Source organism: Triticum aestivum, chromosome 7B (genome assembly GCF_018294505.1).
Source record: "Triticum aestivum cultivar Chinese Spring chromosome 7B, IWGSC CS RefSeq v2.1, whole genome shotgun sequence".
In the NCBI taxonomy this organism is placed as follows: Eukaryota; Viridiplantae; Streptophyta; class Magnoliopsida; order Poales; family Poaceae; genus Triticum; species Triticum aestivum.
The window spans coordinates 148,186,866-148,194,726 of NC_057813.1; positions in this window are offsets into that span (position 1 = coordinate 148,186,866).

A 7,861-nucleotide genomic window follows, 5' to 3' on the forward strand; every position below is an offset into this window, starting at 1 on the left:
ATTTTTGGAAATCCCGGGGTACCGTGTGATTCTCCTATGGACCGCCACCCAGGCTCAAACGGATCATGAGATTATTCATGCTAGAAACTTCCATGTGCAGCCGCAAGCTACTATGGGCTCTAGCATAGTTGATTAAGTTGCGTGAGCTCTTGAAGAGGTAGACTAGCAGATGTAGGGGATGTAGGTTGGTACTGTCTACCCGGAGTAGAGAGTTAATGCTTCTGAAAGACTGTGTCTTAGTCATCCGTTTCTCAAACACCATGTAGTGCGAGAAATCAAGCGAAGGAGATCGAGTCTTACAGGGAAAAGTGCGCAAACCTCTGCAGAGTGTATAAACTAATCATGGTTAGCCGTGTCCCCGATTATGGATGTTTTGAGTATCTAGTACCTGGATTATCATGTGAATCTCATCATGTTACATAATTTTAATTTTGTTGGGTTAACGATGATGTTTAATTGGGATTGAGTTGGAGTACCCTTCTCAATGTTTAACAACCACCATGATAGTTAAATAAAATTTATTCCTTTGCAGTAGGGAAAAATTGGATTTATGCAAAACTGTAACCATAGAGCTTTCCACCAGCCATATATGCATGTAGTATAGCATATTTCTGTTCATTACTTTCGATGTGTTACACTGCGAGCATATTCCATGTGCTGACCCGTTTTGGGGCTGCAACGTTCATGTTGTAGACTTTTCAGACGACGAGTAAGGTGCCTTAGGTCGTGATCTTATACTCATTGATGCCGTTGGAGTTGATGGACTCGCTTATCTTCCAAGCCTTTCGCTGTTATCGTTATTAGATGGCCTTAAGCCATATTTATTGTAATAAGTTCTCTTTTGAGACATTTGATGTAATAAGTGTGTGATTGCTACTCTATTATAAATCCTTCAAATACTGTGCGTGTCAGCATTAACGGTCCAAGGATGACACTAATGCATAGAGATCGGACTGTCTGAGGTCTGGTCGCTACAGATCTCCTTCTCTGTAACCGACTCTGTGTAACCCTAGCCCCGTCCGGTGTCTATATAAACCGGAGGGTTTAGTACATAGAACAACAATCATAATCATAGGCTAGCTTCTAGGGTTTAGCCTCTATGATCTCGTGGTAGATCAACTCTTGTAATACTCATATCATCAAGATAAATCAAGCAGGAAGTAGGGTATTACCTCCATCGAGAGGGCCCGAACCTGGGTAAAACATCGTGTCCCATGCCTCCTGTTACCATTAGCCTTAGACACACAGTTCGGGACCCCCTTCCCGAGATCCGCCGGTTTTGACACCGACACTGTCCGATGTATGCCGGATGGCTTGATGGCCGTCTTGTGCCTCCCGGCTGACACTGTTTGGAATCTGCCCCGAAGAGCCAGCGACCAACGACAGAGCAGCCTGCCTCCGCCGTTTGTGGCCCCGACCAAAACCCCGCTCCCCGCCCCACCAAACTGCCATGGTTGCGACGCCCTTGGGCCAATCCACAAAGACTCGCCGTCATCCAGATACGGCGGCGGCAGTACCTTCAAAGCACGCAACTCTAATATAGCCATCTAAGCGCTGCTTCCACAACGAACTTGCGCCCCCGCACCCTTATGTTAGACACCAGCCAACCGGCAGCCTAGGAGCTTCGCCGCCTCGAGGGGTGCTGCTTCCCATTGGGAATTGATTGGCCTAGAATAAAAATTCAGACAACTGACGCCCAAATAAAGTGATTTGAGATGAGGATGCGACCTATCTGGCGGCACGGTGAAGTAGGAAGCTCCAGCTGCCGAGTCGGTGAGGCCGGCATGGCTGCGGTGGCGACCGACGGCAGGGAAGCAGAGATCTCACGACGGTCGACAGCTACGGGAAAGTAGCGCCGGGGCTCTGGACGGGTCCAAAGTTGGAGCCGCTCCGGCGCCGTGAACAATGGCGGGGGTGAATCAGCTCCGGTACACCATCCAACCTACTCGATCCTACATGTACACTATCCGACCTACTCGATCCTACACGGATAAATAGTGGATCACGCACGTACTACCTCCTTTCTGGTTTGCAGGGCTCAATTCAAAAACGACCTACTCGATCCTACATGAATAAATAGCGGATCACGCATGTACTACCTCCTTTCTGGTTTGCAGGGCTTAATTCAAAAATCTCACCAACCAAGGTAGATGATGAGTGGTGGAATAATTTTTGACAAGGAGGGAGTACCTCATCTGTATGATTCGAGTGCACTCGTTTGATCGTCATGCCAACGTGCGACCTAGCATGGACGGGACGCACCACTGACGGGACGGGACGACACAATCATAATTTCAGTTTTTCTAGTTTTCCATGGCAAGATGGCGTGCTAAGCCATGCCTGCTTATGCATTGAATTCCGATGATCGCGATGACCATTGCGTGTCCCGTGACACGCTGGATCACCTACCTTCTGCCTATAATTACTGTTTCCTGGCCTTCTCCGGTGGCACCATCACCCAACTCGCCCTATCCTCATAAGCCCCCACCGGCCCGACGTCGCTCGCCACTTATCCTCGCTCTCACCATGTCCGCCATGCCCCCGCCCGTCCGTGATAGGCGACATTGAAGGCGGTCACCACTGGTACTAGTGTTCGGTTTTTCACCAGAAGGCAGACGAGGGAGGAGGCATTATATCAGTCTTTAGATGGCAATGCGGAGTATGAGGACTTGTTGGAGCGCGACCGCCTGGCATAGGAGCAACGTATCGCTGATTTGCACCGCCAGCGGAACATGGAGCAGCAGCGCACCGACGCCCTGAGTAGCGAGCAAAGCGCCCGCAAATGGGCCCACTATGTGGAGGCTGGTGCCCGGCAAATAGCCCTGGAGGTTGTCGGGCATGCACGCGTTTGTGACACCGAATTTTACCACCAACTCGTCAAGTGGGTTTCCCACTTAGAAGCCGAAGCTTCGGTGGACCACGCCGGCATGGAAAGGGCCAACACACGCGAGCAACGCGCCCTATCGCACCTCTGGCAAGTCCGAGGCAAGGCGGGGGACGCCAGTGTCGGTGTTTAGCATGTACCACAGATGGCGGCTGGCATCGTCTAGTTAGCTAAGAGTAAGTTAGTACTTGTACACTACTAGAGTATTAGTGGGAGTAGATAGTTAACTTGGCTATGATGGTTGTCAATGTGGAAGTTCAGTACTCTATATCTGGATCAGACCTGTTACTTTACTCTGAATGCTGAACTTTCCGTTTGAACATATGGAATGGGCTGTTATTTTTTAAATGGGTTGTATTTGTCCACGACGGGTTTAGAGGCTGACTTGTGGGCCTACCAGGTTGACGCGTACACAATCAGGAGATTATTGTACGTGGATAGGATGACAGTAGGGACCCACCAAGGTCATGGCAGTACGCAAGCAAGTGCCTCCTTATTTCAAGCCAATAAAGAAATGGCTCCTCCTAATGGATTTCTGACATCTGGGTACCATGCCATTGTCAACGTAGTCAATAAACGAGAGAATTGCACAACGAGCGGCTGACACCAGGGACCAGCAGCTCGCCCAGTTATTTTTGTTTTGGGTTAATTTGATAAATGTCACTCCAAATTTGGTGATTCCGAGAAATGTCACTGCAATTTCCAAACTTTGAAAAATTCCATTTCATGTCATTTCTAGTGGCATTTTTCGAAGTCTGGAGTGGCGCTTTTCAAAGTTTGCAAATTGTAGTGGTGTTTTCAAAGTTTGCAAAAATTGCAGTGGCATTTTTCAAAGTTTGGAAATTGTAGTGGAATTTTTATGAATCACCATAATTGGAGTGGCATTTATCTAATTTGTTTTTGAGACGGAAGCGGGGTGTCAACTGGGTTGTGCGGGGCACTCTGGCCTGTCTTGACAGCCTTTTCTCATGTTTACCACAGACCAGCCCAGTAGTTTCTTTTTCTTTCTGAAAATGGCTAGCCCAGTTTTTTTGTGATTTGTTAAGTAAGTTGCTTTGTCAGGCCTGTTGGGCTGCAAATCTTTCAAGACGAGGAGAGCTTCATTCGGCTGGCCGAGAAATGGCCTATCAGTAATGAAAAATTGAATTGTATATTTTTAAAACACATCAAACCAGCAATTAGTTTCAAATTTCTTTTTTTTCATTTCAAGATTTTAAATTGCATTGATTTTTATGCGTGGAAAATTTGTTGAATTTTATATTGATATACATTTATTTTCAAAATCAGTTTGAATGTGACTCGAAATTTCGAGATTAAAAACAATTCGGACCGCATCGAAATATGCAAAAATTTCGTATAATTTTTTAACCATGGCCACAATATGGACTGTAGTGCTAACAAAAAGTATATGGGCTCCAAAAAAACCTTAATATTTAGCAGGTGGGATGTAAATTATTAGAAATAATGGCATATGGGCTATATGCTGTTTTCTTTACAGATTTGAGGCTTTCCTAAAAAACGGTTGACGCACAAGGAGTGACTGTTGGATGTCCATCCAACGGCCGTCGTGCTTCTTCAATCTCTGCTCTTCCTGCTCCAGCCACTCAAACAAGCATCGGCGGGACTGCCTGCTCTGTCCTCCCACGGCCGGCTGTGCTGCCGCGCAGGCCTCACCGCCCATCGTACTCCCATCGCTGGCCTAGCCATCCCTCTATCACCCACACCTGCTGTTATTCTCCGGCGACGACAGACGTACCAGTAAACCCTCGTATAGTCGTACTCCCCTCCACATGGGAAACAACTGCCGAGTCTTCCCTGGCTCCGTGTTGTTCCCTTCCTAGGCCTCGCCGTCGTCCATCGCCCTGGTGCTCTTGGCACAGCGTGGTCAACGTGGTCAATGACCGACATGCATCTGAAGTGGACTATACGTGGATAGGCTGACAGCTGGATCCACGGCCGCACACAAGGAAATGCCTCCTAATTATGCGCAAAATAATGATTCCTCCACCTGACATATGGGACCGACCGAAAGGGCCTCTGTATTTCACGAAAAAACGTTCCCGCGGCTGACAGCTCGGACCCACCAGCTATATCTTTGCATGCAAGGAAGTGCCTCCTTATTATGCACAAAAAAATGAATACTCCCCCTGCTAGCTGGGACCCAGCATAGTGGGAGGCTGACTTGTGGGCCTACTAAGTTGACGGGGACGGAGGGCTTTGTCAACTTAGTTAATACGAACGATTCTATCTCCAGTGACCGTACGATGTCCATCGAACGGTCGTTGTGCTTCTTCAACCTCTGGTCTTGTTGCTCCAGCCGCCCAAAGCAGCGCCGGTCGTGCCGCCTGCTCCTGCCTCTCGTGGCCGGCTGTGCTGCCGCGGAGGCCTCACCGCCCCCTACTACTCCCACCGCTGGCCAGGCCATCCCTCCACTCACCCACACCCCTTGTTATTCTGCGGCGATGGCAGCCTCACACCACAGCCAAACCTGTGAACCCTCGTACTCCTGTCTGTGTGGGCATCCACTGCCGCGTCTTCCCTGGCTCCGCGTCGTCCCCTTCCTAGGCCTCGCCTTCGTCCACCGCCTTGGTGCTCTCGGCACGGCGTGGTCAATGTGGTCAACGACTGACTTCCATTGGAAGAGTACTATACGTGGAGAGGCTAACAGCTGGGTCCACAGCCGCAGCAAGGAAGTGCCTCCTTATTACGTGGAAAATAATGATTCCTCCACCTAACAGCAGGGACCCAAAGAACGGGCCACCATATTTCGCGAAAAGAATGTTTCCCCCCGACATCTGGGACCTACCAGCTACATCTTCACACGCAAGGAAGTGCGTGCATATTACGGGCAAAAAAAATGATTCGCCCCCTGACTGCTGGGACCCACCAGCTACATCTTCGCACGCAAGGAAGTGCCTGACAGTTGGGACCCACCTGGTCGAAGCGTACGTAGCGTCGTCATTCTGGAAGCGAACGTGTACGTACATACGATCAGTCCGTCTGCAAGCTGCAGTGACGAACCGTGGCCATGTAAGGAAGGGCACGTGCCATAGTAGAGGCGAGCACATAGTATGTAAACGTACGTAGATCGGCCAGGGTGCAAGAAAGAAAATACGGCCACGTACGTACATACGAGCGGGGTCTCGAGCGTGTACTTGCGTATATATATATATATATATATATATATATATATATATATATGTATGTATGTATGTATGTATATAATAAGCTATTCAGGAACCCTTCCTAACTGCCCGAGAACAGACAGCTAACTGTGCGACCTATACTAGTTAAACTGTTGGGCAGACTTTTTCTGGCATCGTTTTTTTGCATTGTTTTTTAGTTGTAATTATTGAACCGTTCATCGGAATGATGCATATGATATACCGTTGGATAGCTATTGAAAAGGAGCAAAAAACTCATGTTGATCGTTTTCCCAAAATCGATTCGCTTTTTAAACAAAATTAAAAAAACTGAAAATCGATCAAACGAGTTTTCAATGTTTTTGTGAAAGGAATTTTTTAAAAATTTATCAGAATGATGCGTATGATATACCATTAGAAAGCTACCGATTATCCCGAACTTTGGCATATATAACACATTCTCAGATTTGCTACGGTTTAAGAGCAGTTTTCTAAAAACTAACATCATTTTTTGACATTTTTTCCTGAACTGCTACAGTACACGCTAACTGCTCGAGCAGAATATCTAACTGCCCCCTACTGAGCAAGCTAACTGCGGTACCGAATAAACTATTTTTTTCTTTTATTCTTTTCTTCCTGGTTCAAGTTAACTGCTAGGACTGAAATAGCTAACTGCCGAAGATCGGGGCAGTTAATACCTAGGTATTGTCGGACCAAAAATATTTAAAAATCATTCTTTTTTTCCGGGTCGAGCTAACCGCCAGGACTGAAATAGCTAACTGTCGGGATTGCACACCAAGTTAACTGTCGGACCTAGGTTTTTTCATTGTTTTTTTGGGTCGAGCTAACCACCGAGATTGAAATAGCTAACTGTCGGGATTGCGACAGTACACCAAGGTAATTGCCGGACCGAATATACAAAAAAATCATTCTTTTTTTGCACTGGTCACATTAACTGCCGCAATTTTTCTGAAGTTAACTCCATAGATTGCGAAAGTTAATTACACATAGTTAACTGCTATGAACATGCTAACTGCCCGACCAAAATAGCTAACTGACGTATGACGACAAAGCTAACTGCCGTGACTTAAGACACTTTATTTTTTGTTTTTTCCTGGTTTTTCCTGGATCAAGCTAACTGCCGGTATTGAAATAGCTAACCGCGAGACTGAAGGTACTAATTTTTTTCTTTTATATTTTTTTGCCTAGGTCATGCTAACCGCGGCCCTGAAATAGCTAACTGTTAGGACTACGACACTTAAGAACAAGTTAACTGCCCAACTAAAGATACTATTTTTTTTCTTTTATTTTATATTTTCCTCTGTAAGCTAATTGCATGGGCCTGAAATAACTAACAACCAAGTATTGTGACAGTTAGCAACAAGTTAACTATCGGCACTGAATATACTACATTTTTGGTTTCGTTCCTTTCTCACCGGGGAATATGCTACATTTTTTTCATGGGTTTTTAACAAGGGGGTTTTAATTGTTGTAAATGAAGTTAACTACTGTAATTTTGTAACTTAACTTCCATAATTTTTCATAACAAACATAAATTTTCTTTTGTGTGTCTTTTTTCTTAGTGAACTATTCCAAATTGCCAAGTTAACCGTTACAAATCGCAAAGCTAACTGCTGTGAATTAGAAATTGTTGAGTCAAAAGAAAGCTATCTCTTGTTCACACATAAACAAAGCAGCAATAGCAGACATCACTTTTTTAATTGCAGAACAGTCACAGTACAGCGGGGTTATCTGCAGAAGTTTGTGCTGTCTCGGTCGGAGATGGTCGTGCCAGCCAGCAACTGTCCAGCGTCTAACAGTAGAAGCAGACACA